Consider the following 13263-nt stretch of genomic DNA (forward strand, 5'->3'; position numbering starts at 1 on the left):
CTGTCACTCACTGAAGACATTTCTAGTTCAGATTCTAACTTGACAGAAATGTCCTAAGCCTCTACTATGGGGAAAGTACTCTCACAGAGGATAAATCAGTTTATCCTCATAACAACCCTGAGAGGTATGCACGGTCATCTCCACTTAATAAAATTTCTACCATGTGGAGGAGATAAAATTGATTCAGGATGCACACATTGCTTCCCCAAGAACATCTGGAAATATGTCAAAGGCTTCAATTGGGTCTATCTGATTCCAGGTTCAATGTCCTTTACTTCCTTTCCAATGTTCACAGCTGTCCTTCTGGGATCTCTCTACCACCTCTCAGAGGAGGTGAAATGGCCTCAAAACATGACACTGTTTCCCTTCTCACGCCCATCTGCTCTCTGCTAATTTTATTCATATTTTCCTTTTCTGGAACGCCCATATTTGATGCTGAGCCTCTTTGTCTACATTTGTCCTGGGACATATTTGAGGCTGAACATGGCCTCTCTCGCAGGGAGCAAGGAACTCACACTATCAAGAACATGTTGTCCAACATTTACATTGCACAATCATATTTCCTCTGTTAAAATCTTTAAAAAATTCTCTCTCAAGTGTTAACTAAGCTGTTATCCAACTCGGGTAAGAGAAGACAATGTTTTCTACGGAGCACCAGTAAATACTGACCTATTTTTTCCTATTTTTATGAATCAGGAACCACTTTTTAAGTTGAAAATAAGCTCATGTTATCTGTTTGCACTACAAAATCAAAACAAAGAACAAACACATTGTAGTTGGTTGAATGATGCCCTACACAGATATGTCCATATCCTAATCCCCAGAACTTGTGAGTGTGACTTTATTTGGGAAACTGGTCTTTGCAAGTGTAATTAAGTTAAGGATTTTGAGGTAAGATCATTCTGGGTTACCCAGCTGGGGTTACATCCAGTGATAAGTGTCCTTATAAGAGATAGCAGTGGAGAGACACAAAGACACAAGAAGACCATGTAAAGATAGAGGCAGAAATCAGAGTGATGACAACAGCCCCCAGAAGATGGAAAAGTCAAGGAACAAATGGAATTCCCCCTAGAGCCTTTGGAGGGAGCACGTCCTGCCAATCCCTTGATTTCAGATTTCTGGCCTCCGGAATTGTGAAAAAGTATATTCCTGCTGGTTTAATCATGTTTGTGGTACTTTGTTACAGTAGACACCAGTTAATACAATGGAAACTAAGACTCATGTTCTCAGAAAAAGATAAGCTGATACACCAGCCATGTTGGACTCTTCATGATTTTTTCCATTAAGGTTGGTTTCTTTGTGTTCATGGGTTTCCTTAAAGGCTAACTCTTGCTAGTACTGACAGAACCAGCCAACCAAGCAGATGCAAATGTTTAAGTAAAAATAGAGAAAAACTTAAAATTGAGTAAATTAAGACACAATTTTCCTGCTGATTAGGAAATGATTGCTGTACGCTTCCATAGCAACCTATGTGGTGCATGTCTTGCAGACAATGGAAAACGCAAACCAAGGTAGATTTAGCCTCAAGAACAATGCCCGACTCACATTCTGAAACAGCAACAGCCTCAGAACCAGGGTGATAGAGTTGACATGGATTTAATCGTCTCTCTACTCTACCATTTACAGTGTCAGTTACTTTTTAAGGCTGTTCTTCTGTTGGAGGAAGGCTGCCATGGGCAAGCAGAGCAACATGCTTCCTCTTATATTCAGCAAGCAGACAGACAGGGAGAGAGTATGGTGGGAACCAATCACAGGCAAGAACGATGGGTCATCCTTCTTTCTAATCAGGCCCTGCATGTCACACATTTTCATTGATGCATTCCAAGTACGAATGTACTACAGTGTATTTATTCATTCTCCGGTTCATAAACATTTTTGTTCTTTTTTCTTTAATACTACAAAAAAAAAGCTGTTGTAGACACTTTTGACTCTGTATCTGTAGGAGTTTCTTTGGGGAATGTAAACAGGAGTGGCATGATTGAGTCATAACTTTTGTTGTTCTCAACAGAGGTTGTACCAACCTTCACAAACCACGTATGAGAGTTCTGCCCCTCTACATCCCTACCAGTGCATACTGGGTCCAACTTTAAAATTTGTTAATCTTGTAGATTTTCTTTCAACCATCTGTCACTCTAGTGTCTAAACTCCACATGGGCAAGGATTTTGTTTATTTCATTCACTCCCAGACCCTAGACAACGCTTAGCACTTGGCAGGTTTCACGAGGGAGAATGGTCAAACAATAGATTTTCGAGGGCAGGGCCCCATCCTCTCTGCTCTTGTCTGTGTCACTCCTTTGCTATGTTGTTAACAATAAGAATGGAGGGAGGGTATAGTCTGTTTACTGGGAAAATCTTGCTATTAGCTGAATCAGCACACACACGGATTCTAGAGGATGAGAAAAAGATGTCTTTGCTTTTGCCCTTAAGCTGCCTATCAGTCTTAGTAGGGAGACTTCCTCCCTCTCCATCATCAGCCACAGTGCTCTGGGCCATTCAACCCTTCCATTCTCCCTCCTGACCAAGGTCTTCCTCAGCTTCTGCTTCAGGCTGGGAGTGGTTAAGGTTCATGTAATTTACCTTTTGATGGAGCTGGGGTAGGGGTGAGCAGGGAACAGAGTGAAGGAAGATTGTGGAAGGCAGCCTCAGTGGGGAACAGCTAAACACACCAACTTTCTACTACTGAGATCAGCCACTGTCAGTGCAGGACCCTGATAAATGGATTTGGTTTTCCTTCTCCTTTTTCAAATATCTACTTCTGCCATCCTAACTTAGAATGGGCCAAATTCCTAGAAATAAAGACAAGTGGGTACCACACCCAAGACGGAATTGTTGGGGACTCTATCCAAACTTGCCACTTCCCAGCACTGGTTCTCAACCAGGGGCAGCAGCGCCCCCTAGAGGCACCTGGAAAGGTATGGTGACATCGTTATGGTCCCCCTGCTTGGGAAGGTGGTGGGTCAGGGCCAGGCTCGATGAACAGCCTGCAATAGGCAGGATACACCTGCACAACACGGCACTGTCTAGGCAAAAAGGCTGGCAGTGCCCTCACTGCAAATGCGGAGGCTTCTGGGAGGCCAGGGGCATGGCCTGATATATTCACAAAGTGTGTCCCCGACATAAGCCCTGGCCCAGCACAGAGAGGGAACTCAAGGAAAACTCCCTGAGTAAGAGCACATGAGTGAAGCCAGCACCTCATGGCACCAGCTCACAGAACTCAAGGGCCTGCATAAGCACACTGAAACCCAGGGTGTTAACTCAGCAGTAGTAAAAGGCAGACTAGGAATCTGAAGAAGAAATATCCCCCTGTGAGAAAGTAAATGAAATTTTCTTTAGATGTGGGGAGATCTTCTCTATTCCTGGGAAGCTATTGAGTTCTATCTCATCTCTCATTTAGAAATATGAGGAGGTTTGAAGAGATATAGTCACAGTAAAAAAAATAATAATACATAAGGCTGGGCATGGTGGCTTATGCCTGTAATCTCAGCACTTTAGGAGGCTGAGGCAGGCGGATCACTTGAGGTCAGGAGTTTGAGACCAGCCTGGCCAACATGGTGAAACCGTCTCTACTGTAAATGGGAAAATTAGCCAGGCATGGTAGCACACACCTGTAATCCCAGCTACTGAGGGGGCTGAGGCAGGAGAATTGTTTGACTCAGGAGGTGGAGGTTGCAGTAAGCCAAGATTGCACCATTGTACTCCAGCCTGGGCAACAGAGCAAGACTCCATTTCAAAAAAAATATATATATATATATATACACACACACAATTTTTTATATATACATGTATATGTATTTTAAATATATACATATATAAGTATTTTTGTATATACATAGATATGTATCTTTTTACACACACACACACACACACACACAGTGGAGTGCAGTGAGCCAAGATCACACCACTGCACTCCATATATATATGTGTGTGTGTGTGTGTGTGTGTGTGTATATATAAATGCCCAGATGCTGCAAAAAAGTCAAAACCTTAGTGTGCAAGTTAATCCCTCTCTACTGACGGTGACCATGACCAAACATAGCAGAGTGAAATTTGCTAGAGGAGGTAGTTACATAGTCTTTCAAAAGAAAGTGAGGGGAGTACCCAAGCCCATCTCATTCGGGAGGGTAGGGCAAGTGACTGAGAGCTGGGCTCCAGATCAAGGGCACTGTTTCAAACCTCAGCTCTGACAGCTAGTAACTGAGTGGGTTTGGGTAAGTGGTCAAGCTTCTCCAAGCCTCAGTTTCCTTATCTATCAAATGGGGACAATGATACTTACCCAACAAGGCAACATGATTAAGTGAGATGACATAAGTAAAGCGCAGTGCTTGGCAGTGAGCTGTTACTGTTATCATTATTAATTCTTGGAAAAGTCACCCCAGACGAATGACCAGTAATAACGCCACTGATCACCTGAAGGAACAGAACACTCTGCCATTTAACCCAAGGACATGAGCAGACTGAAAGAATGTCATGTTCTTAAGACACATAAATGAAGTAATTTTATTCTGCCTCTAAGTCATTTTGTTCCCTGGTTGAACAAGACAGTGTTGTGACTCACACTTTAAATTATAATTGTGTTCCTATATCCCTCTAGTTATAAATATTTCATTTTTAGGTTTCTTTTGAAAAAATGAAGGTCTTCCAGCCAACTTTATTCCTTATTCAAACTTTACAAATATATATTCCCCCCACCCTCTCCCTGCCCCTGCCAACTCCAGGCCTTTGCAGGTGTTTTGCTTTACCAAGAAGTAGATTTGTGTTTTATTCCAGTAACTCTGCATATGGATAATAATGAAAACACTTGACATCTGTTTTCTGTTGAAATATGAATGCTTCAGAGCAATATTTACAAAACCCACTTCCCAACCACTGCTCTCAGATTTGATTAAATAACAGTAAAACATGACATTCCGAAGCAGAGTCACAAGCTGTTCTTGGGCTGTGTCAGGGCCAAGCCTCTATATTTTCTAATTTGTGAGTACACTACTAGAGAAACATCGCTTACCCAGCTGATAGAACAAATGCTCTCTCCTCTCACTCAGATGCAATATAGTTTGCGTTTTCCTAACTCAAATCCCAGTCAAATTTCCTTCCACACGTTTTAGGAATTGGAGGTGATATGGGGAATAATTCAAATATTGGTAGAGGGTGCAGTGGGGCACATTTGTAAGTTGACCAACCTTTCAGTAAGATGAGCTGCCATAAACAAATCAAGGTAATTCATGGTAGAAACAGGGAAGGGAGCAATCTCAAGATTTTTATCAAACTTGGGCCTCTATTCGGAACACTGAGAAAACTCTCTCTGGAGATCCTGGCAGACAGGCAGCAACTTCTACACATCCCATGACATCGCCACAGCATTTCATCTAAAGCGAGTCCACTATTAATGAGTATTACTAGGTATAGTTGGCCGAATAATGGCACCCCAAAATATCATGTCCAAATCCCTGGAATTCATACATGGTACCTTATGTGAAATAAACGGATCTTAGCAGATATAATTCAATTTTTTTTTTTTTTTTTGAGGTGGGGCTTCATGCTGTTGCCCAGGCTGGAGAGCAGTAGCAATTATAGCTCACTGCAGCCTTGAACTCCTGGGCTAAAGTGATCCTCCCGTCTCAGCCTCCTGAGTAGCTGGGACTACAGGTACATGCCACCACACCTGGCTGATTTTTGCATTATTTTAGAGATGGGGTCTCACTATGTTGCCCAGGCCGGTCTCAAACTCCTAGCTTCAAGCCATCTTCCCACCTCAGCCTCCCAAGTAGGTGGGATTAGAGGAATAGGCTACCATGCCCGGCCTAAATAAGGATCTTGAGATGAAGAGATAACCTTGAATTATCTAGCAGGGGCCCTAAATGCAATCACAAATGTCCTTATAAGAAAGAGGCAGAGGGAGATTAAACACAGAAGAGGAGAATGTCACATGACCACTGGGGGAGCGATCACAGCGATGCAGCTACAAGCCAAAACATGCCAGCAGCCACCAGCAGCGAGAAGAGTGAAGGAATGGATTCTTCCCTAGAGCTTACAGTGGAGGGTGGTTCTGCTAATACCCTGGTTTCAGCCCAATGAAACTGCTTTCAGACTTCTGGTCTCCAGAGCTGAAAGAGAATAAAATTCTGTTGTTTTAAGCCAATCACATTTGTAGTAATCTGTTACATATGGATTAAAAGGCAAATCACAATAGAGTCAAGGGTTTAGCAATTAAAAAATTAATCCAATTTTCCCTCTGTTCCTGTTTTACAGATCAAAAAACTAAACAGGGAAGAGGTCAAGTGGCATGAAAAATCCATACACACAGTGGGAGACAGAGCAAAGGCCTGGACTCGGGACACTTCTGGGTCTCACAGCCCTTTCTTAGGAAGAGAAGTCAAGCCTCTGGCCAGCTTAGGCGCCCTTCTAACCTTCTCAGGAAGTTTCTAGCACTGACCAATGCTGTACAATATAATGGCCACTAGCCACATGTGACCTTTACATTAATTAAGTTAAATTAGACATTTAGTCCCTCATTTGCACAAACCACATTTTAAGAGCCCAACTCTCATGCATGGCATAGGACCACAACATTGCACAGTTATAGATCTATAGCACAGATCTATAAACATTACCACCATTGTAGGAAGTGCTACCGGACAGTGCTTGACAAGACACCTGGAGAACCCAGCAGACTTCTCCCCAGACTTATAAACTCCATGTCTCTTTCTTCATAATATATACCAACACCTAGTACACTGGCCAGGATGCCTTGGGAATCCAGTAAAGATATATGAAGGCACCAGGGACTGTGTATGGCTTTCCTGCATGCCCCGAAGGTCACTGCAATATGGGCCAAGGACCATAGCCAGTGAAGCTTCCTTGGCTGAGCCCAGGAGCAGCAGAGGGAGGCTGAGAACAAAATAAAGGAGACTAACACTCTTCTTAGACCCTCACTAGACCCAACTCATGACTGAGGAGAGTCCAAGGAGCTCCCAAAGCCACCTAGCATTCACAGCACCCATCAGAGGCCACTCCTGGGCTGTTCTGATGGGACGTCCTCTTGGGATCCCAAAAGAAGTCTGATATACTCTATTACACAGTCTCTAGAAAATATCAGTTAATATTTGTATGGCCTTTTATACTTCAAAAGCAATACTATGGTCTCCTTGGATGCATATAACAACTTGGTGAAGCAAAGATCTTCACTTTACAGATGAGAAAATGGAGGTTTAAAGAGGTGAGGTGAGGTGAGTTACCAAAGGTATGTGGGGAAGCCAAGAGCCAATGAAAAATTCCAACTCTAAAATTTACTTTTATATACATTTTTCTCAAGTGCATATGTAACATTATCCAGATAGATCACATGTTAGGCCACAAAACAAATCTTAATCAAAGAAGACTGAAATTATATCAAGTATCTTCTCTGATCACAATGAGATGAAACTAAAAATCAGTAACAGGAAAAATCATAGAAAATTAACAAATATATGAAAGCTAAATAATATGTTCCTGCATGACTACTGGGTCCAATTACAGAAGAAAATATAAAAATATATTGAGACAAAGGAAAATGGAAACACAACATATTCAAACTTATGAGATGCAGCAAAAGCAGTACTAAGAGAGATTTTATACCTATAAATACCCATATCAAAAAAAAAAAAAAGGAAAGATCTCAAATAAACAACCTAATGTTATAGCTTATGGCACTAGAAAAAGAAGAACGAAGCTCAACGTTACCTAAAAAAAAAAAAAAAAAAAGGAAATAATAAAGATCAGAGCAGAAATAAATGAAATAGAAACTAGAAAAACAATCTAAAAGATCAACAAAACTGAGTTGGTTTTTTGAAAGACAAACACAACTGAGAAAGCCTTAGCTAGATTAAAAAAAAAAGAGAGAAGATGCCAACTAGACAGTCAGGTAGAACAGCTGTCACCAAGGGACCAAGATGACTGGTACACTCCTAACAGACCTTTAAGGGGAAGGCACCAAGAGTGGACAGAGGAAGGCTGGGCTGACGGGGAAGGAAACTGGAAACTCTGCACAGGACTACTGTGCACCAGGACTCGTTCCTGGCCCCCAGTGACCACACACCAATAGCCAATAAAATTTTGACAAAGGCAGGCCGGGCGCGGTGGCTCAAACCTGTAATCCCAGCACTTTGGGAGGCCGAGACCGGCGGATCACAAGGTCAGGAGATCGAGACCATCCTGGCTAACACAGTGAAACCCCGTCTCTACTAAAAAAAAAAAAAAAAAAAAACTAGCCGGGCGAGGTGGCGGGCGCCTGTAGTTCCAGCTACTCGGGAGGCTGAGGCAGGAGAATGGCGTGAACCCAGGAGGCGGAGCTTGCAGTGAGCTGAGATCCGGCCACTGCACTCCAGCCTGGGCGGCAGAGCGAGAGTCCATCTCAAAAAAAAATTTTTTTTGACAAAAGCATCAGGAATACACAATGAGGAAAAGACAGTCTTGTCAATAAATAGTGTTGGGAAAATTGCATATCCACCTACAGAAGAATGAAAATGAATCCGTATCTCACCCCTTACACAAGAATCAACTGAAAATGGATTAAATACTTGAGTGTAAGACCCTGAAACTGTAAAACTACCAGGAGAAAACAGGGAGAGAGTTCCATGACATCGATCTAGGCAGAGATTTCTTGGATACGACCTTAAAAACACAAGCAACAAAACCAAGCATAGACACATGAGACTGCATCAAACTAAAAAACTTCTGCACAGCAAAGAGAACAATAGAATGAAGAGGCAACCTACAGATTGGGAGAAAATACTTGCAAATCCTACACTGAATCAGAAACTAGTATCCAAAATGTATAAGGAACCCAAACTACTCAATAACAACAAAACAAGTAACTCTCTTCAAAAATAGGCAGACTGGGCACAGTGGTGCACATCTGTAGTTCCAGCTACTCAGGAGACTGAGGCAAGAGGATCACTTGAGGCTGGAAGTTCGAGGCGGTAGTGTGCTATAATCATGCCTGTGAATTGCCATTGTGCTCAATCCTGGGCAACACAGCAAGACCCATCTCTAAAAAAAGAAGTAAAATGAAAAATTTTAAATGGGCTAAGGACTTGAATAGACATTTCTCAAAAGAAGACATACAAATGTTCAACAGATACATTTTTAAAATGCTAAACATTTCTGATCATCAGAGAAATGTGAATTAAAACCACAATGAGAAATCACCTTACAACTGTTAGAATGCCTGCTATCAAAAAGATGAACAATACCAAGCATTGGTGAGAATGTGGAGAAAGGGGAATCCTTATACACTCTTGGTGGTATTGGAAATTTGTACAACCATTTTGGAAAACAGTATGGAGGTTCCTCAAAAATTAAAAATAGAATTACCATACCATACAGCAATCCCACTATCGGTACATATCCAAGAAATCAAAATCAGTATGTCAAAGAGATGTCTGAACTCTCATGTTCACTGCAGCATTATTCACAACAGCCAAGATACGGACACAATCTAAATGCCTACCAATGGATATATTAAGTGTGGTAAATACAAACAACGGACTACTACTCAGCCTTAAAAAAAGAAACAGAAAATTCTGTCTTTTGTGAAATATCAGTGATCCTACAGGGCATTATGTTAAGTGAAATAAGTCAGGCCCAGGGAGACAAATACCATATTATCTCACTTAAACGTAAAATCTAAAAAAGTTGAACTCACAGAAGTAGAGAGTAGAATAGTGGTTACCAGAGGCTGAGGATGGGAGTAAGTAGAAAGTGAAAAGGACAATGTTGGGCAAATGGATACAAAGTTAGTTACACAGATGGAATACCTTTTGATGTTCTACTGCACAGCAAAGGGAACTACAGTTAATAATGGATATTTCAAAATAGCTAAAAAAGAGGATTTTAGATGTTCTCACCCAGGGCCAGGTGCAGTGTCTCATGTCTGTAATCCCAGCACTTTGGGAGGCAAAGGCAGGCAGATCACTTGAGCTCAGGAGTTCAAGACCAGCCTGGGCAAGGCTGTGAAACCCTGTCTCTACAAAAAAAAACACAAAAACTAAGCAAGTGTGGTGGCATGTGCCCATAATCCCAGCTACTTGGGAGGCTGAGGCAGACGATTGCTTGAGCCTGGTAGGTAGAATTTGCAACGAGCCAGGATCGTGCCACTGTACTCCAATCCGCACAACAGAGCCAAACTCTGTCTCCAAAAAAGTAAAATAAAATAAAAAAATAAAAAATAAATGTTGTCGTCACAAAGATACGGTAAATATTTCAGGTGACATAGGCTAATTACCTTGATGTGATCATTCCATAATTTATACATGTGTAAAAAAACATCATATACCCCATATATATAATTGTCAATTAAAAATAAAATTTAAAGAAATTAAAAAGTAAAATTTGCCTTTTACACCACCACTGGTTCTTCCGTCTTCCCTTAAGATATACAGACATGCCCCAAGTCTTCTTGCAGGTATAGCTGGGGCTTGCTCATCTTTGTAGTCAGGTGGCATCTAGTGGTGCCTGTCTCAACCAGTCCATAGCCAGGTTTTCAAATATCACACTCATTTATTGGGAGAGGCGAAGAAGATCAATAGAGTCCAAAGAGAAATGAGACAAATATTTGGAATTGCCCTTCTGAGTTCTTAACCCCAGAAGTATAGGAATTTTGTGCAAATTTACTTCACTGATTCCTTATATTGAAACACAAGGCTGTGTTCTCTCTATTGAGAAAGGGCTGTAAAGGCAGACGAAAGGCATTTGTGTCCACATACCCATGTGCTTTAGTTTCCAGTTTTCTCATACACACACACCAGCTAGGACTCCATAGATACTCATGGTATTCCAAACACATAACTTAAACCACACCGTATGTCAAAAGGGATAATTTAATCCTCATTTCAACTCTATGAAGTAAATACCATCATGATTCCCACTTCACAGTTGAAGAAACTGAGGTTTGAGGAGTTTAAGTAAATTTGCCCTCCATCACAACTCATAGGTGACAAGAGTTGGAATTTGAATATAGGTCTGTCTGATTTCAAACGTCTAACCGTGGCAGTATTTTGCCTCTCAAGAAAGATTAAAATAGTTTAGATTCACAGAAATTTGTCATAGAAAATGCAGCCTGGGGAGAAGCAGCCTTCAAAATAGTCGTAAGTTTCTATGTAGGCCTATATATTTCTTGTTTTGACCAAATTCCTATTCCACTCTTGGCATCTCCATTGCCAACATTTGTCTCTCTTTTGAAAGGCTGCCCTTTATTTAACAGAAAATCCCAGAACTCTTCAAAATCAAAAAGACCAAAATAAATGTTAAGCATTTAAGAAAAAACAGAAGTTCTGAGTCTTTTTCTCAGAAAAGCACATATTCTGACAAGTTATATTCTAGATGAAATTGCTTCTTGACTCTAAGCATCTAGGACTCTTTTAAAAAAATTATTATAAAAATTTTCAAGCATTCATTAGAGAGAAATGTAAAAAAAAAAAATTATGAATCTATCATCTAGTTTCAACAGTTACTGACACATAGCCAATCTTGTTTCATTAATCCTGCTACACCCACTCTGTTTGCTGGTAATTTAAAGTAAATCCCACACATCCATCATTTTCCCTGTAAATACTTCAACTGGTAAGGACGTTTTTTAAAACATAATCACAATGCCGTTACTATGCTTAACAAAATGACAGCAATTTCTTAACATTGTCTGAAACCCAGTCATCCTCAAATTTCTCCAACTGTAACAAAGATGTCTTTTTTCAGTTGGTTTGTTCCCATCAGAATCCAAACAAGATTCACACATTGCATTTGGTTATGTTCTTAAATCTCTTAATCTAAAGCATAAATTGAATCCCTCTCCCTCTTCTTTTTTATGCTACTTATTTGCTAAAGACAATTGAGTCATTTGTCCTATAGAATGTCACACACACATTATGGATTTCTGTGGTAACACGTTTCTCTAGCCTTCAGAAACTGAAAGTTAACTCTAGAAGTTTGATTAGTTTCAAAAATAATATGGTAGTCATTTCATTTAAAAAAAATAGGAGGCATGTAATACGTGACAGTCTTTGAATGATTTAATAATTTTAAGATTTACCACTGAGTTCAGGGTTCACTGGTGTGATTCATCCAATTTTATACCTTTCCATCCACCTTTCTCTTTCACTGATAACACACTCACTGATAATTTTAAACATCACTTGCCCATTATTATATTAGAAGCTGCAAAATGATGCTTTGTAATTTTTTTTTTTTTTTTTTTTTTTTAGACAGGGTCTCACTCTGTCACCCAGGTTGGAGTGCAGTGGTGCGATCTTGGCTCACTGCAACCTCCGCCTCCCAGGTTCAAGTGATTCTCACACCTCAGCCTACCTAGTAGCTAGGACTACAGGTGCTCACCACCATGCTCGGCTAATTTTTGTATTTTTAGTACAGACGGAGTTTCACCATGTTGGCCAGGCTGAGAACTTTATTCTTATTATTCAGCAATAAAAAGGTATAAAGTACTGATCATGTTGCAGCGTGGATGAACCTTGAAAACATTTTGCTTGGTGAAAGAAGCCAATCACAAACGAGCACATATTTAACTACAGTTTCCATTTATCTAAAGGGTCTGGAAGACAGGCAAATCCACAGAGACAGAAAACATATCAGTATTTGCCTAGGGCTGTGAAGGTGAAAGAGAATGGGGTGTGACTGCTAAGGAGTACAGGGCTTCTTTTGGAGTTAATGAAAATATTTTAAACTTGGGTTGTGGTGATGTTTGGACAATTTTGTGAATAAAAACCATTTATTAAATGAGTTTTATGATATATGAATTCTATCTCAAGAAATATGCTAAAAAGAACTTTATGGGCTGGGCATGGTGGCTCACGCCTGTAATCCCAGTGCTTTGGGAGGCCGAGGTGGGTGGATCATTTGAGGTCAGGAGTTCGAGACCAGCCTGGCCAACATGGTGAAACCCTGTCTCTACTAAAAATACAAAAAAGGTAGCCGGACAGTAGTGGCACACACCTGTAATCTCAGCTACTTAGGGGGCTGAAGCAGGAAAACTGCTTGAGCTTGGGAAGCAGAGGTTGTGGTGAGCCAAGATCATGCCATGGCACTCCAGTCTGGGCGACAGAGTGAGACCCTGTCTTAAAAAAAAAACAAAAAAAAACCTTTCTCTTAGTCATCCATTTGGTTATGGTTATTTTCAACACAGTTTATACCGGAAAGTTTGGATAAATATGCCGCTTTCCTTTCACAGTAACGACTTGGATACCCTAACAACCTTCAATGATGTTAACGCCTTTCAAA

Source organism: Macaca nemestrina, chromosome 18 (genome assembly GCF_043159975.1).
Source record: "Macaca nemestrina isolate mMacNem1 chromosome 18, mMacNem.hap1, whole genome shotgun sequence".
Classification (NCBI taxonomy): domain Eukaryota; kingdom Metazoa; phylum Chordata; class Mammalia; order Primates; family Cercopithecidae; genus Macaca; species Macaca nemestrina.